The 27,393-nt window shown below is 40.3% G+C and overlaps 1 pseudogene; it reads right to left on the bottom strand.

The window, feature by feature from the left end:
- Window positions 1–1,067: 1,067 nt before the first annotated feature.
- On the bottom strand, window positions 1,068–27,393 carry LOC144820251 (uncharacterized; annotated as a pseudogene).

Genomic DNA, 27,393 nt, shown 5'->3' on the forward strand with positions numbered 1-27,393 from the left:
GATGACTTGAAAATGAGTATCTGATGACTTCAGAAGGTGTCGTTTTTCCTGATGATTTAAGGATGACTTGAAAATGACTATCCGATAACTTTACAAGATGAGATTGTTCCTGATGACTTCAAAGGTACTATTGTGTTTTCAATGAGATGTTTTTGCTTCTGGTGATTTTAACAGGAATTTCTTGTCTATTTAGAGAGCACGTCCACCACTTTTGTTTCAGTTTTTGCAAGTAAACGCAAAACGACATATACGTATTCTATTATACACAACTGAGCATACAATGTGCTTTACCAAACTGTGCTTAAGTCATAGGTTATTTTTTAACAATTTATTTTTTATTTTTGTCACTTTCTCCTTGTACAAAACATGTAAAATTAGCATCCACTGTAAAAGGATCGATGCCTAACATTAATAAAGATGAACATTGGCCATTGTATGCATAGTCACTGAAGTAAAGGGTCAATGAAGAATGAAAATATGTGGCAGGATAGACTTAATAAAGTAACAGAAATAAATGTTGCACATTATGCAATCATTGGAGGCACATTATGCAGCAGGATCTCTATTTAGCCATCTGATATTTATTGATTTGCACCGCAAAATAATACACAAAGTGACAGAAACAAGCATCCATCAAACAAATACACACATTATTAAACATTTCATTTAATTCACAAACAAATGCAATTTCTTTTTTTTTAAATTTTAATGGGAAGGTTAAAGCTTTTCTAAACTAAATTGAGACCAGCCATGGCCATACTATATTGTATTTGCTGTACTTGAACTGCTTCCAAAAATCAATGTGAGAATACCAAATGAATTATTAGCTGCACATTCATAAAAATGTTGTGATATTTCAGTTGTACATTTTGCTCCTATATTGATATACACTTTATTATTTGGCCAACATTTCTATGTTTTATGACCAGTCTAGGACTCCAGCGTAGGTGTCGCGGACCCCTAGGTGTCCTTGGAGCACAGGTTACGAATGCTTATCAAGATGATTTCTAATCAAATGTGCTAAAAAAGAGACGTGCATGTAGGAGAACTTTCTATCCTGATTTGCCTTAATCTATTTCAAATCGATTTGGCATTTCACTTACAAATGATTCATTTTCTACCTGAATGTAAAAACAGTCACATTTTATCATTGATATCCTGATAGCTGTGATGTTGTTATCTACTACTACCAGATGAACTGGTTCCCTGATGTTATAGGATTCACACTTAAGTGGAACCATGGGAGCTAGGTTAACAGACACGTCTGCCTGCTTACACTGAATGAATCTAGTGACTCTGCCATAGGCAAACACTCCAGGTTCTGTTTAATATTTTATGACACTTTGGTCTCTCCTCTGAATACGAGTGTAATTTGAGCTGTAAACAAGAAGATTGCTTTGGTCTAAAAATATTTTGTTAAAGGCTACTACATCCGAGTCTAAAATATGAGTGAGCTGAGTTACTGCTATATATTCATTCTCTCTTAAGCTGTAAGGGTATGTAGAACCAACACTGTAAATGCCTTTTTCTATTTTTAAGTATCGCTGTCTCTTTCTATTATATGAACACATCACACTCTGGTAAAATTCAGCCTCAACACTATCAGGAGGCAAATGATTTTCCATTAACACAGGTATTACTTGTATCATATTTACTGCATCTGGAATTTGTGTTTCTATGCCTACTGTACCATGCACATGTTGTAAAAGAAAACCATTAAGATCTTCAAAAACAAAACAATTAGCAGTAAACAGAGGCCCTGTTGCTCTTACACTGTCTACTAAGTCCACCAATTGATGAACATTCATTGTTAAAAATCGTTTTTCATATAAATCATTAAACAGTTGCACAAACAAAAGTAAACACTGATATGCTATATTTAAGTCTTCCTGCCTAATGACATAATTTAATAGCTTATGAATTGCTTTCATAAGTATAAAAAAAGTGTAAATAGCGTGATCTATCTAAAAGATGTTTTAACAGAGGCATTCCATAAAATAAAATAAAGTTTCGAAACTCTGAGGCCTTCCAATATGGTAGTTCATCAACAGACCTTGGAACTCCACTAACGTCCAGTGTGGGTTTTACCTGTTTCAAATAGACATTAACTATTTTGACTTTATCATAAAAAGAGTATGAATGATGCTTATATTCTTTAGTGAACCAGATGGTCATCAACAATTTCGTACTGCCACTGCAGACACCATGCATTTAATCAATCACAAACCCTCTGGTTACACAAAAATGTTTAAAAAACAACATGAACCACATGGGACCTTTGATCCCTCTTACACTGTAATCAGAAAGTCCACTCTCGATATTAGCTATTGCACTGTTTACATCAGATTTAATAGTATTGAGTGTCCTTGGTGGGCCATTTAGGTTTTCAGCATTGTAAGGAAATACTCTACAGTGCCCTTTTCCTGAAACAGTCACTTCACCCTCTTGTAGACAATGCCAGCACCCAAACTTCCCATTAAACTGAGTACTGTTTGAAACAAGACAACGAGCTGGTAAATCACATGTGATTGTCAGAAGTGTAGCGTGGCAAGTAAAACTACAATTGTTATGATCTTTAAATTGTAGTGTAGTTCCTATCTTCCCAATAGGCTCTGCGCATTGGAATAATACCTACAGCAGTAAAGGCCTAGGCCAGACGTTAACTAGGTCTACTACTGTCGATACTAGACTTAAGTTTTGGGTTTGCCAGCATAGCTCAGAGTTCGCTAGAAACTTTCTCGAATGTTCAAGGAGGAATTAACTTCCCTGATTAGACAAGAAGGGATTTAGTTTCTGACAACCATAGAACATGACAACTTTGCTCTCCCCTAATCAAGAGTCAATCTCGAGAGTCGTGTGAACAAAAGGCAAATTATTTTACTCAGTCAGTACGTGCATTCTTAGTCTCATCAGAATGTAGAGAAAAGGAAGAGACGGGCGTGTTCAATAAAAAGGTGTTATTTATTGATCAGTCTCTTTTCTCATACAAGAGAAATGGATCGATATTATTGCAATACTTATAGCTAAGTAAAGTGCATACATTAAAAGCAATAGTATAAAGTAATACTGTAAAAACATTGATATGGTTTCTAAGCCATAAGATGTTTTAAAATGAATAAAATATATTTACATACACATATACATTTGACTAAACGTACTCAACTGGTGTTTCTAAATACGCCTACCCCGTGTACCTGACCTAAGCCTAATACGTGGGCGGGAATAGAAAGTTACAGTTTAAGTTAAGTTTGTTTTTGCCAGTTCTCACAGAAGAAGGTAAAAACAACTTAGATGCTCCCTTTACATCAGATGAGATCATAGCTCAGATAAATAAATCTAAGAATAAAAAGGCTGCAGGATCAGACGCGCTCCCGAGTGAAATATATAAACATCTTAAAGAGGAGCTCGTCAAACCCTTGGAAAACACCTTTAACTCAATTTATGGTCTGGATGGAAAGGTCCCTAATACTTGGAAAGAAGCAATAATAGTTCTGATATTGAAACCAGGTAAGGACCCAAAAAAGGCAGACTCTTACCGCCCAATCTCCCTGCTGAACGCTGATTATAAGATCTTTATGGGCATCTTAGCAGGGAGATTGGCCAAACTGATACCTGGGTTAATACATTCAGATCAGAAAGGGTTTGTCGCAGGTAGACATATACAGGAACAAACACAGCTTCTTATAGGCAACATTGATTTGGCTATCAAGAAGACAGAACCCTTGGCCGTTATCGCAGTAGATGCGGCCAAGGCGTTCGATAGGGTCTGCTGGGCATACCTATGGGAGGTCCTGAGGGCTATGGGTTTTGGTCCTATTTTTATTCAGACCCTGCAGAATTGTTATCAGGGTGCTTCTGCCCGAATACTCTTGAACGGGTTCCTCACCGCGAGTTTTAAAATTCAGAGAGGAACGAGGCAAGGGTGTCCGATTTCACCCCTTTTGTTTAATTTATATATGGAGCCGTTGGCACAGACGATTAGATTGGATGAGTCAATCTATCCATTCAGATCAGAACATTATAGCTCAAAAATAGCTCTGTACGCTGACGATCTGGTTCTGTATATAAGCGACCCGGATACAGCTATTATAAGGGTGGAAGAGCGTATGCGCGAGTTTGGAGCAATTTCTGGGTTTCTTGTAAATAAAACCAAGACGGAGGTGATGTGTTGGAACTTGGAGTGGACAGGGACAGAAAGTGAAGAGATGAGATACTTGGGGATCTATGTAGTGAAGGAAATTGAAAAGATCCCTGAGTTAAATTTAAAAAGGGTGGTAAAGGAAATTGACAGCTTATTCAGCAGATGGAAAAATCTACCTCTGACTATATATGGAAAAACCAACTTAGTAAAGATGGTCATCCTTCCTAAACTGTCATACCTCTTTTCTTCAATTCCTTTGACATTTTCAAGTAAAAGCCTGAGTAAAGTACAGAGTAAGATCAACAGTTTCATTTGGGGCAATAAAGGGGTTCGACTAGCGTGGAAAAAACTTAGACGTAGATTAAAAAAAGGAGGGCTGGCGCTTCCAGACGTAAGACTATATGCAGATGCGTTCCAGTTTAAAAGCATACGAATGCTGTTAGTTAAGCCAGGGGAATCAGCTTGGGGGAGGCTATTAGGTGAAATGGTGCGGGTAGAAGGGGGAGGTAACGGAGAAGCATTTCTGTATAAATTTGGATCCCCTAGGTTCTTCAAGAGGGTACGTCTGAAGGTTCTAAGGACAGCTTTGGAGACTTGGTGTAGGCTCAGGCATGGATGGGGCATTGGATACTATTCTGATTATGCCCCTATATGGGACGGCCCAGGGACCCCGGGCTGCTTGCAGGATGGCTTGGCACTGCCGATAAAGAGGGCCAGTGTCAAAATCTGGTCTGAGTTGTTGGACAGTGGGGGGATACTCCCCTGGGATTATCTGAGAGCTAAGATTGGCACCGGGCTCTCAAGATTTAAATACATACAGTTAACATCATGGTATGAGGCGGAAAAGCGGGAGATAAGCGGAAACTGGGAGATTGAAGACTTGTTGCAAGAGACAAGCCCACTGAACAAGGAAATATCTATTTGGTATAACAGTCTGCTAGATGCCGAAGACCATAAGACCCCCGCTTCTGTAGCAGTGTGGACAGGATCCCCACTTGGACCATCAGCAGACCTTCTGTATGAACCCTCACTGAAGACCCTGTACAGATCAGTTAAACCTGCCTGCCTAAAGAAAAATCACTTTTTTGTTATTAATAGACTCTACTACACCCCGGCAAAAATTGCAAAGTTTGCTCCTTTTCCCGTTCCTAAATGCCCTAGATGCGCAGAACCCTTAGCAAATGACTTACATATTTTCTATGAGTGCTCAGCACTCACAAGATACTGGGCTGAGGTAGGGGACAACTTACTGGGCATATTTAATACCAACATTGAGATCAATATACAACTGGTATTTTTTGGAGACGATGGTCAACTCAGCCAGAATCTTTCGCAGAAAGATAGGGGCCTATTACTGAATTTGATACTGCTGGCAAGAAGGGAAGTGTGTAAGAGGTGGAAGGATGCCCTACCCCCGCAAAGGGAGGAATGGCTCAAAGCTGCATTTGCTATGGCGCGACTAGAGTACGATGGAGCGGAAGATAAAATCTTGAATATCTGGCACCCCTTGGTGAGCTGGGGCAAGGACTTAAGATTATTGTAACATCATTGGTCTTATGATTACACCAGGGTCCCATACAAAACAATGGGACTGGTCGGATGACCCAAGCGAGTGCGGTAAGCCGTAGGGGCGACCAGTAACGAAGGCGGCTTCATAAGACCCGCAGAGGCTTGTCAGGTGAGATGAGGACCAAAAAAAAAAAAAAAAAAAAAAAAAAAAAAAAAAAAAAAAGTTTGTTTTTGCCAAGTGAATAACTAAAGAATTCTCTGTGAAGGGTTATTCAGTTCTGTACCTGGAAGTTAGGATGAATGAGGAATGGTATCTCTTTCTCTGGTCTCGATATTCCAGGCTGCCTGCGAGGGCTACCCGGAAGCGCCGGTGCTGGGTCTCTCGGCAGGAGAAATCAGCTTCTCTCAGCGCGTCAGGAAGGCGGGGCTGCTGCCAGCGGGGTCTGCTCTGCTCTCGGCTTCGGCAAGTATGGCTGCTCCGTCTCGTCACCACGCGTGTGTTTGCATAGGGCAAGATCGGTAATATTTATACCTTTAAGGTGCCGAGATTGACGTAAGGATGGACATAGATACGTCAATAAAGATGTCATACGACTTGCTCGTTAGCACATTCTTTTACTAAAGTTCTCGGTGAAATCAAAACAATGGCCGCAGGGTTTTGCCCAGGTTGTCATAGGTTTGATTTGTTATGAGAACTCCGTATGCCTTATCAGGGGCTGGAGGAATATCGCTTGTCTAATTAGATCGCAAGCGTTATGACCTAATCAGATAACACGTTCCTGTGTCGTAGTGTGACTGCGTCAGATAACGGTATCTGCATCATGGGGGTTTTCTGCCTCATGGGCTGACTGCTAGTTAACTTGTTGGTTTGTTTAACTAGAATAGGGTCAGGAATAGGGGGATCGATTCAGAACCGATAGGAATACATGACACCCACTCCACGCTAACTATGGACATATTTACTAATCTAGGCATAGTATAACATAGTACAACATACTATAGAGTAGTGTGTATACCTTACCACCCCAAAATACATAAATGCATTTCGAAATTTTCAAATATACTGAAAAAAATTGCAGACATATATATACGGTATGCACTCACGCTGTAGAAAAATGCCAAAGTAATTGCATTTGTATACATTATTGCTTATTTGGTATATGAGAATTACACATGAAATGGTTTCTGACAGAAAAAAGTTTCGAGACCATTTCATCACAGAATAAAATATCTTTATGAACATGCCAGCGGGCAGCTAATGTCTATAAGCTATCTAAAATTTAGAAACCTTAGTTCTCTAAGAATAGTTCTTACTTTAAGCAGAAGATAGTGTCCCGAAAAATATGCAAAAATATTTGGGGCTGCTGAAAAAACTGCTGTCCGTGAACTGGAGCGAAAATGTTCATGTGACTTTATTTTTAAAGTTGAAGGCCGAATTCAGGGAACGCCGTGTGCGAGCTTGCTCAAAAGTCTCTATTTCTGTTCGGGTGAGAACATCATATCATTTAAGCTTTCGAAAAAACTGTCAACAGCTTCCTGGGAAAGTTCCACTAACTCGGAAATAGGTGTAATCATGCATTCATTGGTATCAGAAATATTTAAGATTTCATTCTTGCGCATGATTGTCTCCATTGACATTCTGATTTGCATTGCTGACAGAAGGTCGTACCTGTTCGATGCTGCTTTCATCTTGAACTTCACTACCCATCAATCGTAGTGGTGAAGCTTCCACGAATGCCGTCATCAGGATTGGTAGCCTTTGAGGGCAGCACAAAGCATGAACCTTAATCGGGCTCAACAATGTTTCTGCATCCATCGGCGCATCCGATTGTAGCGTCAGACAGGTGTCCAACACGCATTCTTCTCCGCATAGCAGACACCTCAATACAGGTAAAACACATCTTTGCCACATTGGTCGAAATGATAGAAACCAGGTCATGTTCAGGTCTCTAAGCCGGGAGAGTCCCAGGATTTTTGATATCCGGTCCCGGTATCCAATGGCTAGGATTGTTTCTTCCCTTGTCGCAAGAGTTTTGTCTGTGACATGGGTTGCCATAACGAAAAATAAGGACTAAGAATAGGATTCCTGCAATTAGTCCCAGGATCAGGGGAAGTCAGCCAAAAATCGAATGGACGAAATCTGGAAAAATACCCAGTATGGCTTTGAATGGTGTTAATGCCATCGAAAATACTGTCTTAAATACCCCTGAGATCCCAGGATTTCCGCGAAATGTACGGGGGAATTAGTTGATAATAATGTATGTATCTCTGCAGTCGTCCTTGCGACTTGTAGATCATACGTTTCTTTTGATGACGTGAGCCTTGTAGGCGTCTGAAGAAGCACTGTTTTCATTCTGCTTAAAGTATCTATTCGAATAGAAGTAATTTTCAAATCGGGCCATGCCCTTGTCTCCCTGTCTGGAAAGGCGCTGGGGAACAATGAGCGTCCACAGCACTTGACCTTCGCAGTCGTAGTTACTAGATAAGGAGTCCCGGGCATAAGACTACAACATCTGCGGTCTACAATAAGAATGTAACTCCCATTATAGAGTCTTTGAAAGAATGGTTCTATTTCTGTTGCAGGTGCGCCTTGCTGGTGACATGAAAGGTTGTATGAATTCCCTTCGCAGGCTCCATGCAAACTAATTCCGTTACACAGAAGCGTGCCGCTTAGTGACATCGCACAATTGTTACTAAAGATATGTGTGAGCAAATCACTGCGCACATCCCAGTATAGTGGGCACTCCCTCGGGTTCACAAAAAGGACTCCTCTGTTTGGGTTCAAACGTTTATTGGTTTGAATTGAATTTCATATTTTCATTAATGGATTATTTTTCATCCAGGTTTATCCTTTACACAAAAACAACATTGCTCCAATGCATTTCGAGTTGAAAACTCTTTCTCAAGGAGCTCTGTGAAGGAATGAGAACGATCTCAGTTTGTATCAGCATAGCATTAGCAGGTAAATCAAGTAAAAACGACATTCTTCAACGGTGAATGACAGCAAAGTTAAATAAATGTAAACAATCTGTGCATAAAAAGCCAGTAAGACTTTTAAACCAAAAGTGACTTATCACATTGTTTCACATGCGTGATCAAATTATATAGGGGAATGGTCGGTGCACCCAAAAGGGAAACCGGGATATAAAAGCAGATAGTAGAAGTAAGCGATAGGCAAATGGAGATTTGCTCACGTGTATGTCGGGCAGGAAATGCCGTGCTGGATGGGACGGAAAGAAAAAGCAGGTTAGGAGAACGCTCTGCGTGCGGGTACTGGCGCGTTTGAGACACACTCGAAAGTGTTGTCAAAGCTTACCAAAACTGGATTCTTCAAGGGACTGCAAAGGTCTCCGGGTTGGTTAGTAGCGACGTGAAGTCGCCGGCTTGCAATGCGGGGTCTCATGCAAAGCTGACTCTGTTATGAACGCGCGGCGGGCTAACTGATCATAGAGATCAAGGAAGGACTAACTCGGAGCGACTTTGGGCGCTATATTGGAACGGGTGTTTGCCGCGTGGGGAAGGATAGGGAAAAATTAAGAAAGGAATCGTCAAACAGTGAAAAGAAATTAGTGGGGACACAACAAAGAGTAAGACAATAATATCAAAAGGGTTAGTGCAACAAGCCATAAATTAATAATCAAGATAAGTAGTCAAAAAAATGCAACAATAAATTAATGTGTACACAAATATGTGAACTCGCACAATTATTAATGTGTCCTTATATACCCAGCCGGGTATTTATAGAAAGCAACTCAGTTCAATGCGGTCGTTAAGACCGAACGGTTTATAAGATTGCAAACGGTAAATCCATGAAGTCTCTCTTTGGAGGAGGAACTTGCTGTTATCTCTTCCTTCTTTTTTATCCACAATTTCAAGAATCATGAATTTCAACTGTGCCACTGTGTGATGATTTTCCATGAAGTGTACAGCAACACTTGATTTTACTTGCTTTGTCCTGATATTAGATTTATGTTCATTCAATCTGACTTTTATTTTTCGCTCAGTTTTCCCTATGTAAATCTTCCCACAAGGACACTTGAGAAGATAAATTAGGTTAGACGAGTCGCATGTTGCATTGACTTTTACCTTGATTTCTGTGCCTCTCATTGGGTGGTTGATTTTATTACCACTGATGATGTTGTTACAATTGTTGCAGTTTAGGCACGGTTTTGTGCCTTTGTAGGTGGGTTGAACAGGTGTTTCTTTCGATAGGATTTCTTTGAGGTTGTTAGCACGGGTGTATGCAAAAATTGGAGGATCTTTAAACATATCTTTGAAATCTGGTTCCAAAGCCAAAATTCTCCAATGCTGTAAAATAATCTTCTTGTATCTGCCACTTAGTGTGGAATATTTTGAAACAACTACCATCCGGTTTGTTTCTTTTTTGGTTGTCTTTTTAAGAGCGGTTTCACGTGTGATTGCAGATGCTTTTCTTCTTGCTTCCACTGTAGTTTTTGCCGGATAACCTCTGGCAGTGAATCTTAGACTCATTTCGTCAATCCTTTGGATGTATGTATCCGGATTGGATACTATGCGTTTTAGTCGTAACATTTGACTGTATGGGAGATGGCGCTTCAATGATTGTTGGTGAAAACTTGTGAAATGCAACGTATTATTACGATCGGTTGGTTTCCTGTAGAGGTCTGTGATTAAGCCAGTTTCAGATCTGGTGATCAGTACATCCAGGAAGTTGATTTGTGTATCATCCAGATTCCATGTGATTTGAATTCGATGGTCTTTAGTGTTTAGGTTGTTGAGTTCATCTTCCAGCGTGGTTCTGGTGCCTTTCCACACGAAAAATAAATCATCGATGTACCGAACGTACATCAGTAGGTTGTTGGTCCAAATAGGATTTTCATAGATATACTGTTGTTCGAAATCAGCCATGTAAATGTTGGCGTACGCCGGTGCGGCGCAGTTGCCCATAGACATCCCAGATGATTGTTGGAACCAGTTGTTGTTGTGACAAAAATAGCTATGATATAGAGTATAAATCATGAGCTCCATAAGGAATACTTTCAAAGTTTCTGAGATATTGCTGTGTACTAGGCTCTTTTCAATTGCTTCAATTCCACCTCCGTGTGGAATTGAGGTGTACAAACTGTTCACATCTGCTGTGCAGAAGAAGAGCTTGTCATTTTTCTCTATTTTGATTTCCGACAATTTGAGAATGAATTCCGTTGTGTCTTTTACATAACTTTTCAATTCCTTCACGAATGGTTGCAAATGTCGATCTAGAAATTTTCCCACAGGCTCGTGGAGGGATCCCTTGGTGGACACTATTGGCCGCATGGGTGGGTCCATCAGATTTTTGTGAATTTTCGGTAACAGGGTTATGGTGGGACTTCTTGGAAAATCTACCATGCTAGAATTCACAACGCCAAAATGGATGAACATATCGGGAAAACCGATACTTATATTCCATTAGATTCTAACCCCACGAACCTATATAAAACCGCATTAACAGTGATCATCAATGCAGCCCATGACAAAGGAACTATCGATGATCGTACCAGGAAATTCTTATTGGTAGATCCCTCCACGAGCCTGTGGGAAAATTTCTATATCGACATTTGCAACCATTCGTGAAGGAATTGAAAAGTTATGTAAAAGACACAACGGAATTCATTCTCAAATTGTCGGAAATCAAAATAGAGAAAAATGACAAGCTCTTCTTCTGCACAGCAGATGTGAACAGTTTGTACACCTCAATTCCACACGGAGGTGGAATTGAAGCAATTGAAAAGAGCCTAGTACACAGCAATATCTCAGAAACTTTGAAAGTATTCCTTATGGAGCTCATGATTTATACTCTATATCATAGCTATTTTTGTCACAACAACAACTGGTTCCAACAATCATCTGGGATGTCTATGGGCAACTGCGCCGCACCGGCGTACGCCAACATTTACATGGCTGATTTCGAACAACAGTATATCTATGAAAATCCTATTTGGACCAACAACCTACTGATGTACGTTCGGTACATCGATGATTTATTTTTCGTGTGGAAAGGCACCAGAACCACGCTGGAAGATGAACTCAACAACCTAAACACTAAAGACCATCGAATTCAAATCACATGGAATCTGGATGATACACAAATCAACTTCCTGGATGTACTGATCACCAGATCTGAAACTGGCTTAATCACAGACCTCTACAGGAAACCAACCGATCGTAATAATACGTTGCATTTCACAAGTTTTCACCAACAATCATTGAAGCGCCATCTCCCATACAGTCAAATGTTACGACTAAAACGCATAGTATCCAATCCGGATACATACATCCAAAGGATTGACGAAATGAGTCTAAGATTCACTGCCAGAGGTTATCCGGCAAAAACTACAGTGGAAGCAAGAAGAAAAGCATCTGCAATCACACGTGAAACCGCTCTTAAAAAGACAACCAAAAAAGAAACAAACCGGATGGTAGTTGTTTCAAAATATTCCACACTAAGTGGCAGATACAAGAAGATTATTTTACAGCATTGGAGAATTTTGGCTTTGGAACCAGATTTCAAAGATATGTTTAAAGATCCTCCAATTTTTGCATACACCCGTGCTAACAACCTCAAAGAAATCCTATCGAAAGAAACACCTGTTCAACCCACCTACAAAGGCACAAAACCGTGCCTAAACTGCAACAATTGTAACAACATCATCAGTGGTAATAAAATCAACCACCCAATGAGAGGCACAGAAATCAAGGTAAAAGTCAATGCAACATGCGACTCGTCTAACCTAATTTATCTTCTCAAGTGTCCTTGTGGGAAGATTTACATAGGGAAAACTGAGCGAAAAATAAAAGTCAGATTGAATGAACATAAATCTAATATCAGGACAAAGCAAGTAAAATCAAGTGTTGCTGTACACTTCATGGAAAATCATCACACAGTGGCACAGTTGAAATTCATGATTCTTGAAATTGTGGATAAAAAAGAAGGAAGAGATAACAGCAAGTTCCTCCTCCAAAGAGAGACTTCATGGATTTACCGTTTGCAATCTTATAAACCGTTCGGTCTTAACGACCGCATTGAACTGAGTTGCTTTCTATAAATACCCGGCTGGGTATATAAGGACACATTAATAATTGTGCGAGTTCACATATTTGTGTACACATTAATTTATTGTTGCATTTTTTTGACTACTTATCTTGATTATTAATTTATGGCTTGTTGCACTAACCCTTTTGATATTATTGTCTTACTCTTTGTTGTGTCCCCACTAATTTCTTTTCACTGTTTGACGATTCCTTTCTTAATTTTTCCCTATCCTTCCCCACGCGGCAAACACCCGTTCCAATATGGCGCCCAAAGTCGCTCCGAGTTAGTCCTTCCTTGATCTCTATGATCAGTTAGCCCGCCGCGCGTTCATAACAGAGTCAGCTTTGCATGAGACCCCGCATTGCAAGCCGGCGACTTCACGTCGCTACTAACCAACCCGGAGACCTTTGCAGTCCCTTGAAGAATCCAGTTTTGGTAAGCTTTGACAACACTTTCGAGTGTGTCTCAAACGCGCCAGTACCCGCACGCAGAGCGTTCTCCTAACCTGCTTTTTCTTTCCGTCCCATCCAGCACGGCATTTCCTGCCCGACATACACGTGAGCAAATCTCCATTTGCCTATCGCTTACTTCTACTATCTGCTTTTATATCCCGGTTTCCCTTTTGGGTGCACCGACCATTCCCCTATATAATTTGATCACGCATGTGAAACAATGTGATAAGTCACTTTTGGTTTAAAAGTCTTACTGGCTTTTTATGCACAGATTGTTTACATTTATTTAACTTTGCTGTCATTCACCGTTGAAGAATGTCGTTTTTACTTGATTTACCTGCTAATGCTATGCTGATACAAACTGAGATCGTTCTCATTCCTTCACAGAGCTCCTTGAGAAAGAGTTTTCAACTCGAAATGCATTGGAGCAATGTTGTTTTTGTGTAAAGGATAAACCTGGATGAAAAATAATCCATTAATGAAAATATGAAATTCAATTCAAACCAATAAACGTTTGAACCCAAACAGAGGAGTCCTTTTTGTGAACCCGAGGGAGTGCCCACTATACTGGGATGTGCGCAGTGATTTGCTCACACATATCTTTAGTTTATACTTCGACGTAAACGGACGGTTACGCCTCCAGTTGGAGCACCTTTACACTCAATTAAAAATAAGACGAAGAGTCTAACTTTCCCAATCGACAACGCTGTGCATTGCCCATCTCATTCATTTGGAATCGCACAATTGTTGCCACTAAGAAACACTTTCTGTCCTTTATTACTGACACATGCATGTGAATAGGGCAGGTTCCATGTTGTTTTAAGGTACCCCTTTCCCAATTTCTCGTACATGCCAGCCTGTATATATTTTTGGCAGTATTGAAACCTGAAGGTTGAGATTGGAATATTTATGATTCCATGTATTATCCATTCACTGACAGGTCGTTCTGACATTGTCATTGGTAATCTTTCTAGTTTTTCAATGCTCAAGATTGTATAATCAGCACCCTTTTGCGCCATACCGATTTGTCTATCAGTAAGGTTAAAGATTTGGAATAGTGACGTTGTGTTGATTAAACGCCAAGGCACATAGCCTGAACGCAAATTTTGTAACGTCCAGCCAAGCTGTACAATAGAACGCAATTGTGACTGACCGTGTTGTAATAACAGTAAGTTTTGCGATAATATATCGATTGCTGAAGACACAATGCTGTCCAAAGAAAAAATTCTGGAGGACAGAGTCATTAACCCATTGTCCACTACAGAAAGTGATTTTTCCAAATTAATACGGTCAATTTCCCGTATTCTCTCTGCTGTTTCAATTTGAGTAACCTTCCAGGCCTCATTGTATGCTGCATATACAGAGGCTGCTATGAAACGCTTTTGACGCTGTTTGCGTGGTCCCATTATGAAATCACGCAAGTCAGCACCATCAGTAAGTAAAGTTAGGTGTTGCTTAATTTCAGGCAGTGTGGAAGTTTGTAGCCATTGAAGGCATAATTTGCCCACACTGTAGGTGGTAATTATCCCTGGGTGATGTCTTTGGGGATATCTAGGGTCTGGCCTGGTCATTTTGAACCCCTGTGTTTTGTTCAGGAATCTGTCTTGACAGTTATTTGTATCTGTGGGCCAGATCAACCACTGTTTCCAATCAGGATGTGTTCTGTTTTGGTTTAATATATGGTTTACGTCTATCTCTTCATCTGTATCAGAGCTATTGCTAAACAATGTTGGCTTTGGAATAGACGGTTTATTTAAATCTTTGATTTTGGCTAGGCCAAGACAGGTGGTTTGTTGAACAGTGTCATTTAAAAATATCATTTGTTCTGGGATCATGCAGGCTCTAAACAAAGCTTCTATACCCTGTACTTGCCATTCTTTTGTACCCCAAACACTTTTCAATTCAACATTTTTGTCCCAATAATCAAATCCAAAAGTATTCATTTGTTCAAAAAATGAGTCTGAATAAATCATTTTTGTGTTGGTTATCGTGGTCTTGGTCCCTGTTTTGTTTGACAATTTAAAATAAAATGTTTCAGCATTACTTGTGTTAAAACCAGAAAAATATGAATATTTGTCATAAACGGTTCTAGAGCTCCCTTTTGGAGGTGTTGCACAATGTTCCCATTGATTATAATTTAAAACATTTCTAGGTTGTGCAGATCTATGTAGAAAATGGTTACCATAGTGGTTATAGCAATACATACTATCATAATTTGTAGAACCCTGCAAATAATCATGTTTGGTAAATTTAGCAGACATTACTAAATCAGACATCATATTATTAATGCTTTCGAAGTCCCAATCATCAGCAAATGAGTTTGGTTTTGCAAAGTCACTCAAGGAGATCTTAATTTGGTGTGGATATTTCAAGATCTCGACTGGACCATAAATTTCATAGTCAGTGTTGTCCCATGCTACCCCACCCGGTATAGGATTGGCTGTGAAGTTGGCTGAAGAAAGTTCTCTTTTCTCGACGTGTGAAGATGTGTGTGGTTTGAGGATCAAGTTGATTTTCTGACTTGCTGTGTCCATTTTAGCATATTTTCCCTCAATGAAGCGTCCCAAAGTAAGTACCATGATGAGCCAAAGTATGAGGATAAATGCACCAAAACCCACCCAAAATTCAATCCATGGAGAAATTAGATATGTTTCTTTCAGTTGTTTCAAAAGTTCTTTAGCTTTATCTTTAAAGGTTTTTGATGATGGCTGTGTCTTTGATTCACTGAAGCCTTCAGAGGAATCATCGAAGTTTATGAAGTAGCCGGATGCAGTTCTGTCAATTGTTCCAATTGGTTCAGGATTTTTGTTTCTTGCATTGTCACTTGGTACTTCAGTATAGATTGGTGTGTCTCTGCTAAATGTTTTTATTTGGGTTTTCAGAGGTCTGAGTTCTATTGCATTGTTGCATAGTCCTTGTTGTTCTTCTGTAGGCGTTTCGAATGTGATGAGCCTCTTCGTTAGGACCTCTGTACTGGTAGCAAACCTTGGTGTTCTGCTACTTATTGGGAGTCCACTTGGCCTACTGTTTGTTATCGGCCACATGTTGTGGTTTTACCAGGTCGATGGATACAACTCGGTTCTCCTTTTTACCAGCAAGTGGCGGTAGTACAACTGATCTTGTCCCGTTGACAGACAAGACAGGAACTGCTTTTCTGTAAGAAGGCCCAAATTCCTTCTTTACCGCGATCTTTTCCCTGACTAGATCCCCGACTTTTGGAATCCAGACAGGTCTTGCTGGGACAGGTGGTGGTTCTTCAGTGGATGTTGGCTGTTGTTTCAACTTTATGTTGCTCAGGTCTTTTCTTGTTTTGTTTAAGTCCTGCAAAATAGCCAAACGGTCTTTGATATCAAAGCTTTTTTCTTTCACCACTGAAGTCTGACTATCAATGTCAGAGATAATCATCCTAGTTCCAAATAATAATTCGTACGCACTGAATCCCTTCAGAGAATTTCTTGGCAAGTTATTTAGACTACGTTGGACACTTATTAGATGTTTGACCCACCCAGCTCCCGAACCTAATATCCTTTCTGCTATAGATTGCTTTATGCCTTGTTTTTTTCTTCACACCATCCCGTACCCTCACGAAGGAAGTGAGAAGATTCCCGCTGGACTGTGCTCATTCGGTCATGTTTCCCCCCCAGGCTGGTGGGCTTGAGTGAAAACAATGGTCGAACGTAGCATGCTCTTAGCGTATATGCCATTTAGACTCGCAAATCTTTGTATAACAGTCCGGACGTCAGCCGAGTGCTGGTGATTTACATTATAAGTGGAAACTAGCCTGGATATGTTAATCGCAAGCCATTCTTTTTACTGGTAATATTATCTGCCGTAATACGACGAGGTATCAAACTGTTTCTCTCCCCACTGCGATCTCTATTGCAGTTTGGGCAGTTTTTTACAAACATGGTGTGATGCAGGCTCATGCCTGGCCACCAGTACCTTGATTGTAATTCTTCCAGAGAATCTTTCAGTTTGAGGTGTCTGAGACCCTCGCCCATATGTGCGTCTGCGATTAACAACTTTCTCCTGTCCATGTTTGGAATCACTCTATCCCCCACTCCAGGGATTCGAGCAAAAGGGACGGAGTTTGCATCGATTATGTATGTATAATTGAGTGGATAGTTGATCGGTAACGCTGAGCAGTCGCCTTTTGATGACGTTTTCACCGCCAGCACTGTTTCACCGTCAATGTGTTTTAATGTACGCTTTTTTCGAACTACGGGAGCCGATTTAGTGGCTGCCGTTGCGGCTGTTTCAGCCAATGAATTCCCTACAACGTGAACGCCATCACGCTGATGACTCAGTGAGTGAGTCACGTGAGTCTTTGGTAGTTCTTTTTGTAAAAGAGCTATTTGTTCCCAGAGCAGTTTCTGCTTTATTTGTGCATCATTGTCATCTTTGTAACCGTTTTGACTCCATGTCTGCAAATCCTTGTTGTATGATTTGACGCAGTAATACGAATCTGACACTATAAGTGTCGGGAATTCGCGATCCGCATTATCTAGCGCCATCTTCAATGCTATTATTTCAGTTTGTTTTTCTGAATTAGTTTCTACTGAGTGTGATTTTGTTAATAGAGGTTTTAGTTTACCTCCGCGCCACACTTCTTTTGTAATCTCACCTGGGGGGTTGTACGCTTGTTCTCCCCAAACGGATGGTTGAGCATGTCCGTCTGTATAGATTACACAGGCGTAATGTCGTAGAGGCAGAATGTCGGACGGCAGAGGATATGTTTTTTCATATTCTAGATTTTCCATTTCTTCTAGTTCTGGATCAAAGTAGTAGTATACTTTGTCCGTTGTGATTGAATTTACCCATTGTAACCATTCTGGATCCAATGTTGTTGTTGGTAAATTACACGGTGTTGTCAATGCCTCAAAGGCTGATTCAGCTGTTCTGACTGTGATATGTCTACCGTCAGCTATGTCTTTTTCTCTAGCTATTGCGGTTTGAACTGCATGAACAATTTTTTCTTTGTTGCTGAATCTCTGTTCAGCTTTTGTGTACAAGTGTGATTTGAATGCAATTGGTACCTTTTCTCCCTCATTAGAGGTCAGGTATGTGAATCCGCATCTCCCTGGGATGACTCGAATCACAAGATTGCGTGTATTGTCACGTGTTTCTAACTTTGTTTTAATTAGCATGTCTGTTTGTAAGGATCTCAGAATTTCTGTGTGTATTTGAGTCCAACTGGATCTTTTAAAATCTGGTTTAATTAGATCATAAAGGGGTTTGACCCTTTCTGGGTAATTTGCAATGTATGTTCTTCCGAAATTTAGGAAGCCTAGAATTGACTGAAGATTTTTTAGTGTTCTAGGCGCTTGGATTACGGCGCATTTCTCTAGGGAATTGTCGGCCAGGCTTTTGCCTTCACTTGATAATTCATATCCTAAGAACAGGACTGTCAGATGGGCAATTCTGGACTTTTTAAAGTTGAATTTGTACCCCTCTGCAGCGAACCCAAGTATTATGGTGTTCACTCTTTTCAAGTGAGTCTCCAAGTCATCATCTGTTAAGTAAATGTCATCGACATAAGATAATGCTTCATCATCATATAGTTGTAGTAATTCTGTTACTCTCGCTGAGAATACCCCCGGGCTGTTCTTGTACCCCTGGGCTAACCGACAGAATTGTTTTTGAGTGCCATTTACTGAGAATGCAGTTAAATATCTGCTCTCTGGTGCTATGTTTTGACAAAAGAATCCATTGGAGATGTCCAAGGTTGTTTTGTATTTTTTGCGCACTATGTTATTCATTAGTGCAGCACTGTGTGAGTTTTGCACTGCAAAAGTTTTGCAACATGTGTTAAGGTGTCGGTAATCCAAAACTAGACGATATGAATTGTCTGGTTTGGAGACCGGAAACAAAGGATTGTTCATTTGTGAGGTGCAAGTTTCAATCACCCCCTGGTATTCTAGCTGATCTAGTATTTCATTTACCTGTTTTTTAGCTTCTTGCTTAATTGGGTACTGCCTTTGTGCAGTAGGTTGAGATTTTAACTGGATTTTGTGAGGAGGAGAATCCTCATCCCATCCTACATGATTTTTATATAAAGCAGGAGCTAGAGCCACTGCCCACTTTCTAGCAAGTGTATATTTTTTATGAATCGGGATATGATTCGAGAAGGCAGGCATAATTATTTCTTCGCCATGAGGGCACTCCCTGACAAACTCTGGTGGCCAGTCTTTTTCAGCTAGAAGGATGTCATAACCCTAGGAGAGGTTATCCCAAAATAGTCCCCTTATTTTCCTAGTCTTATCTCCCTCTATACGTAATGTTATCTCGTATATCTTATGAGGTTTGCTAACCCTGGTGTCTGCAGTTTCCACTTGAAGATATTCATTCGTGTCCACTGTCTCCAGATGATTCATAAGGACTTTGCGAGCTATGCTCACTTCTGCTGCGCTGTCTAGCATTGTCTGAGCCCACTCTCCGTTTTTCAGTTGTGTCCTCAGTATTCGCGGCATTGTTAACTACCTTGATACTGGCTACCTTCTTTTTTGGAAATTGTAATTTCTTTTTTAGTTGAGCAGGTTCCTTGTCTTTGGACTTGGCGTGCTCTTCTCTTTGTTCTGATCGTCCTCTTCTTTCCGATTTCTGCGAGGAAGTCTGAAAAGATTGAGAGGGACGTGTATCAATGTCTTGATATCTATCAGGTTTTTTAATATTATCCCTATTTCTAAGGTTATATCTTTTCCCAGAGGGGTCACTCTGGGGTGACCTGTGTCTCTGGTTCGGAGATTTCTCTCTTCGCCTCGGAGACCTTCCTCGGGACTGGAATTTCTTTTCTTTAGGATTGGATTGTTTGTTTCCATCCCAATTCTTTTTTGGTGTATTATTATTAAAAAATATTTTTTCAGGACTTTCAGTCAGTTGCGGTTTTACTGGTATTCCACCTAAACTATCTCTACCTAGTTCCTCATAGGATTTTTCTATGATTCTGGCAATTTCAGCTGGTTGGTCTGCTATATCTGTCTCTTTTAACCTCTGGCGGATCGCCACGTTCGCTGCTTCTCCCTTTATGTTGGCTAATAATATAGCCGAGACCTGCTTGAAGTCTTTTAGTAATTTCATACCAAGAGTTAAAGCAGGTTCTGGACCGTATTCATCTTGAATTTGTTTTAGCACATCTGGTATTACCGAAATGGATGGAACACCGTGCGTTTTTGTGTAGATGGAAGCAAAGACTGTACCCCAAGTGTCACAGTCCTCAATGTGTGGTGCGATTCCCATTGGAAGACATATAGTCAGAATCCTGTGTTTTTCTAATGGGGTGGTGTCAGGAAACACCGCCTCTATTTGGGTGATTTTTTGTGCCAACCAGAATGGTATTTGTTCCCGTTTAGCCGGTACTTTACCTAGGCAGGATTGGATGTTCTGTGGTGTAATTTTATTTGTGTTCCCCTGGTGAGGGGTCAGCTGTGGAAGTTTAATTGCTGGCTGAATTGTTGAAGTCCGCATCACATACTGGACTAATTGTCTATGAATTTTTATTAATTGTTTTAGCTTTGTTAAAAGCTCTGCTGTAGACATCCCGTCGATGTCTGGATGTGGTGTGTATCCGGCTAGGACCGGCCACGTTGCTCCTGGTCTACCTAAAGGACCGAGCCTGGTGATGTGATTAATTATTATGTTTTAGGGCGCCATCAAATAAGAGCAAATGCTCTTGGAATTTGAGTGGTATTTCCACCTCCTCGAAAGGAGTGTAAATGTCAGGTGGTACCTCTATTTTGTAATAGTGGAAGTACTTTGTTACAGCATTTGCTGCTGGAAAATGTATCCATGAATAATATACCTCTGTCTGCCGATATTCGTGTGCCTCAATTACGAATATGACTGTGCCACCTCTAGGTGTCAGTCCATTTTCTATAAGTTTTAGAGTTATAGATCTCCTTTTGATGACCGGGATGAGTATTATATCCGCGTCTGCTGCTTGCATGGTAGCATCAGCTGCTGCGAGTTCAGTTGCTAATCTAATTGCCTCTCTTTCATCCTCATTGTCTGACATTTTATTGTCCAAAAGGTTATTTTGTTTGTTTGCAGATCAGGTTTCTTATGGAAACAGAGATTAGATGCACAATATTTTGGAACTGTTTATCCTTCAACGTTGACTATACCAAGAACCATACATAGGAGTTCCCTCCTGCGAGGTTTTGGAGGATATTACCTTTCACCCACTCCAGACGTCTTTGGAGTATAATGGGAAAAGGGGTCTGAGTGAGAAAGCACGACTGAGTTACTCTAAATGTCTTACGTTAGTTTTATCGCCCTTTCCAAACGCGTTGGGCGCCATGTAGTGTAGTTCCTATCTTCCCAATAGGCTCTGCGCATTGGAATAATACCTACAGCAGTAAAGGCCTAGGCCAGACGTTAACTAGGTCTACTACTGTCGATACTAGACTTAAGTTTTGGGTTTGCCAGCATAGCTCAGAGTTCGCTAGAAACTTTCTCGAATGTTCAAGGAGGAATTAACTTCCCTGATTAGACAAGAAGGGATTTAGTTTCTGACAACCATAGAACATGACAACTTTACTATCACCTAATCAAGAGTCAATCTCGAGAGTCGTGTGAACAAAAGGCAAATTATTTTACTCAGTCAGTACGTGCATTCTTAGTCTCATCAGAATCTAGAGAAAAGGAAGAGACGGGCGTGTTCAATAAAAAGGTGTTATTTATTGATCAGTCTCTTTTCTCATACAAGAGAAATGGATCGATATTATTGCAATACTTATAGCTAAGTAAAGTGCATACATTAAAAGCAATAGTATAAAGTAATACTGTAAAAACATTGATATGGTTTCTAAGCCATAAGATGTTTTAAAATGAATAAAATATATTTACATACACATATACATTTGACTAAACGTACTCAACTGGTGTTTCTAAATACGCCTACCCCGTGTACCTGACCTAAGCCTAATACGTGGGCGGGAATAGAAAGTTACAGTTTAAGTTAAGTTTGTTTTTGCTAAGTGAATAACTAAAGAATTCTCTGTGAAGGGTTATTCAGTTCTGTACCTGGAAGTTAGGATGAATGAGGAATGGTATCTCTTTCTCTGGTCTCGATATTCCAGGCTGCCTGCGAGGGCTACCCGGAAGCGCCGGTGCTGGGTCTCTCGGCAGGAGAAATCAGCTTCTCTCAGCGCGTCAGGAAGGCGGGGCTGCTGCCAGCGGGGTCTGCTCTGCTCTCGGCTTCGGCAAGTATGGCTGCTCCGTCTCGTCACCACGCGTGTGTTTGCATAGGGCAAGATCGGTAATATTTATACCTTTAAGGTGCCGAGATTGACGTAAGGATGGACATAGATACGTCAATAAAGATGTCATACGACTTGCTCGTTAGCACATTCTTTTACTAAAGTTCTCGGTGAAATCAAAACAATGGCCGCAGGGTTTTGCCCAGGTTGTCATAGGTTTGATTTGTTATGAGAACTCCGTATGCCTTATCAGGGGCTGGAGGAATATCGCTTGTCTAATTAGATCGCAAGCGTTATGACCTAATCAGATAACACGTTCCTGTGCCGTAGTGTGACTGCGTCAGATAACGGTATCTGCATCATGGGGGTTTTCTGCCTCATGGGCTGACTGCTAGTTAACTTGTTGGTTTGTTTAACTAGAATAGGGTCAGGAATAGGGGGATCGATTCAGAACCGATAGGAATACATGACAAAATGACACTCTACTTTCCAGCTGTGCAAGTTCCTCATATAATGGTTTTAAGAAAGACCACATTATTGGCCTTTTTGTGGAAACCCAAATACCATACAGTAATATATTTTCACACAGCTTTCTTTGAGATACAGGCAGATCATTTACCATTAAGTACACTGGCCACATTGATATTTTAGAACTTTTAAAAACACGAACACCATCTGTGTTCATTGCAAATGAAAGGCTGTTAGGGTTTTTCAGGAATCCACTCTTGAATACATCCAAATACATTTCCCCATCATATACATCTTTCATTGTTTGTTTCTCATTCTCCATATAGTGATCAAATCGATGTTTCCTTACCTTTTCTGTAAAATGTTTTCGCCTAAACATAGTCTGTAACTGTGCAATTAGGCTATGCTTAATGAAATAAGAGACTGAGTCACTTTGATTCAAATCTTTCAAACAATGTTGGTTAGGACAGGTCTGAGTGTTTTTATCAACATTTGTATAGCAAGTGGCACAATAGTAAGTAATATTTGGGGCCTTAACACTTTTTTTGATATAATTGTGAAGGTGATACATAGTTTTAAACATTATATTATCACGTGGCAAGAGCAAATCGATGAGATTCAGCATATAGCGAGCTGCCTCATCACTCCTGCGAAAACGAATAATAAAGCAACAAAGCAATAGTATGACCACCCCTAAACATTTGTTGGCACCCTCAAAAATAGGTGATGATACATCTGTGGTATTAGTTTGATCAGAACACATTTTAATTTCTTCGTACTCATTTTGAATGGTATATCCAACTTGATCCATAAGTTGTTCATCTTTAAGCTGCGCATCAATTTCACCTTTTAAGCTGCTACAAAGTGTATCCCAAACAGCGTCAATTGGATCTTCAATCATCTGTGTCATACTGGTGGGGTATAATCTGGTAATGCTGTACTGTTGTCTGTATCCAATGTACAGTGCTCTGCAAAAGGTGATGTATGAAGAACTGTAACAAAAGAAAATATGTTATTGTACATTTAGTAAGTACATTATGTTTAATTAGATTGTAAATGCATTATGTGTCAGTAGCCAAGTACATTTTCTGTGGCAGAAACTCAATGTGGGTTGATGAGGACCTTCATTTTTGCAGGTGATGTGCTTTCAAACTATATACTTTGATGCATCAAATTGTTAATGCAAGAGGTATAAAAGGGAGTATATAATTTCATACTGTACCTTTGGGGATAATGTCATATGCTGTGCTTGAAGTCTGCAAGGATCCTTCTTTTACTTTCTTTGGTGCTGCATATTGTATAATGTTGTCATCTGCTTCCTTAATGAAATGTTCTGCCTACTCTCATGCAGAAAGAGACCAATTAATTCAATTTAGCACTTGGTAACATGTAGCACAGGACTTTTTGCAACTTCTAAAAGTCAAATCAGAGAAGCTAGTTTGGTGACTTGTTAGGTTAATAATGTATTCTCAAAACTGGACAATTTAACTTTGTGATCACGTTAAAATTACTGCGCCATTTAATTTCAAAACGCATTGCTTTGTCTCCGCAGAACATGAATTTGAAGATGATTACAGTAATATATTAAGTGCATAGACAACATTTATTTACTTACTTACATGTTTCTTCTATTAAGGACTTGCCTAACTAAACAACCACAAGAAAGATATCAGCAGGGTACATCAAAAATCATGTAGAGCAGATCATTCTCTTAGCAAGAAAGCCTGTTTCACACTGCTGCCTCAAAAAGAAAAATTAGCCATCTGAAGTACTATTAACTAGATCTTAGTGTCTCTGTATATTGGACAATTGATATCACCCTAATCTCTAAACACAAACCTCTATGCAATTCGAGGACATTTTTCAGTTGAAAGTGAATTGTGTAGAAAGCAGACTTTAATATAATTGTCATTATAAAAGAGAGTGTCTTCTGAGGTTACTGGCCGTTGTGAGTAAATATGTTTTGTAGATCGAAGTGTACTCTGAACAGATTCCGCTGGAGCAACAGTAGATATTATCGACCAGTACAACTGCAACAATCACATTTGAGATCTGGTTACTCAAAGATCCTAGAGGATATTAAACAAGCCCTGCATACCCAATAGGTCTTGCCTTTGGGACCTTATGAGTATTTAGCCAGAGATATTGACTTTGCCTATATCTTTAAGTTGTGCCTTAAAGTCGTTTGCAGCATACTGAAAAGTTATAATAAAGAAGTGCCAGAAGCATTTTTGTTACATTATATATTACCAAGAAAGCATTATGTACAACTGAACAACCATATTATAAAAGTATTAACAATCCTTTCCACACTGGCAACTTCTATCTGCCTGTCCCAATGGTTGCCTGCTATAGGTTTGTTTTTGTTATTGGGGGCATAAATAACAGGAGGGTGAAGGTTGTAAAATAGTACCTGTATAACAGTCAGTGAGATTCAGTCAGTCAGTGAGTGAAAGAGTCAGTCAGTGAGAGAGTGATTGAGAGTCAGTCAGTCAGTGAGAGAGAGAGTGAGAGAGTCAGTCAGTGAGAGAGTCAGTCAGTGAGAGAGTCAGTCAGTCAGTGAGAGAGTCAGTCAGTCAGGGAGAGGTAAGCCATCCTGATCATTTGGAGAGAGCCTGTTAGGTTCAGGCACCTGCTGCATGATATGCAGAGAAAATGGGGAAGTGGAGAGAGAAGGGGAGCTGTGCATCCTCAGCAGACAGCCAGGTGGATACATGCACCTGCTGCATGGAATACAGCGATTGATGGTGGGATATCACTGCCCTCCCCAACTACAACAGTACTTGAGCAGTCAAGGCCCCTGGACAATATTCAAGGCTGAGAATAGGTAAAAGCCTGGATGTAAGGATGAACATTTTTTTTTAGAAGTGTATAGGGTGTGAGCTGGAATTTCTGGGAGGTCAGTGACAGTGATGTGCACTAAGCAGTTGCAAAGCTGCACATGACGGTTTTTAAAGTGGAATTGTAGTAGTGGCACTTGTTGGTATAGCACTGTCCATACATAATACAATTTCACAATGTAAATTGTATAATTTATTGTCTCGGGTCAGAAAGTGATCAGTGGGAATTTAAACCTATGATCTTAAGCATAGTGGGACCGATTTACAATAACTGGCGCATCCCTGCATATCAGCAGGGATGCGCCAGTTATTGTGCCAGTTATTGTGCATCATGGCTGCACAACCACCATAGATGCGTCGCATTTTGAGGCGCACCATGGGGCAAAAATGGACAGATGCGTGACGCATCTGCTGGCATAAAGGCGGCACATTGCTGGAGTTGTGTCGCAAGCGCGAAGCAGCTCCAGCAAGGCTCGGGTGTGCCCTATCTTTAAAGTGCTAAGTCAATCCTTATGCCTGCTTCAAGCAGGCTCAGGGTTTTGACGCACCATGGCCTCAAAAGTGACAGAGTGAAATCCTGTAGATTTCACTTTTAGGAGGCGTTCCATCTCCTAGATGCGTCACGTTGTAAATAACCCACAGCATGGCGCTGGCTTTGCGCCACCACTGATTCACAAAAGTGACACAACAGCAGCGTAAAAGGGGCGCAAGGGGCTTGTAAATCTGCCCCAAAGAATCTTGTCTGCAACATAGTAGCAGTTTAGAAGAGGAGTGTTTTAATTTTTTGTCTACCAAGTTTAAAACTTAAAGCCCTATTTTTGTTGGGAAAGTCATGTAAAAAAGACAACGTGCGTTGTAAAAATTGTGGGGAATAAAAGAATTCAAATTAGAAGGAGATAATATCACGCACTCCTTATGAAAGAATGAACCCATGTAATAATAAAAATAATAAAAAATGTTCGCAATCTCATGGCATTATATGTTAACGTTGCGCAGCAAGAATGACATTTTAAATGTGCAGAAAATTATGTTTCAAAAACATTTCCACATCAAGCTGTTCAGCCTCCCCCTGCCCAATTAGCCAGTCTTTGCCTCCTACCTATGTGCAAACTGTAGAGGCTAGGAGGATATATTTATTGCATGCTGCTTACTTTTGAAATCAAAGAAAAGAATAGGCTGTCCAACCACCAATCGAGATAAGTGATCGTAGTTGGCCAGATGGTTCAAGTAAACTCAAGAGTACTCAGGGCTTAATCAGTTTTAGAAACCCTATAGATCGGAACACCTGATTTCCCACGAGTGCCTCGAGACGCCTGGCACTGGGTGCTGTGGAGTCAGCTTACAGCATGAGCCAATCAGAAGCAACGTTAAGGAAAGCAGCTAGCTCAACAAGAGGAATTCAAGGCCTTTCACACCATATGTATCAGTTACATAATACATCACACAACATTCCCCACAAACAAATAACTTTTTTACAGACAGCACTGAAAACCTAATGCCTGCCCGAGCTGGGACTCAAACCGGGGTCCTAAATAGACAGCAGCTCCCCGCTCCCTTAACTATAGAATGCAAATACACACATAACAATGAAATACCCAAAATTTTAACATTTACAGCATGTCCTGCTTGTGCTCACCTTTAGGCATATACCTGAACTAATCAGGTAGAGTTGCGAAGCCTGCGTACATCCGGGAGCGCCGGAAGTGACATCATTGCTCTGCTGCAAGGACGAATGCAT

This window comes from Lissotriton helveticus, chromosome 2_1, assembly GCF_964261635.1.
Source record: "Lissotriton helveticus chromosome 2_1, aLisHel1.1, whole genome shotgun sequence".
Lineage (NCBI taxonomy): Eukaryota > Metazoa > Chordata > Amphibia > Caudata > Salamandridae > Lissotriton > Lissotriton helveticus.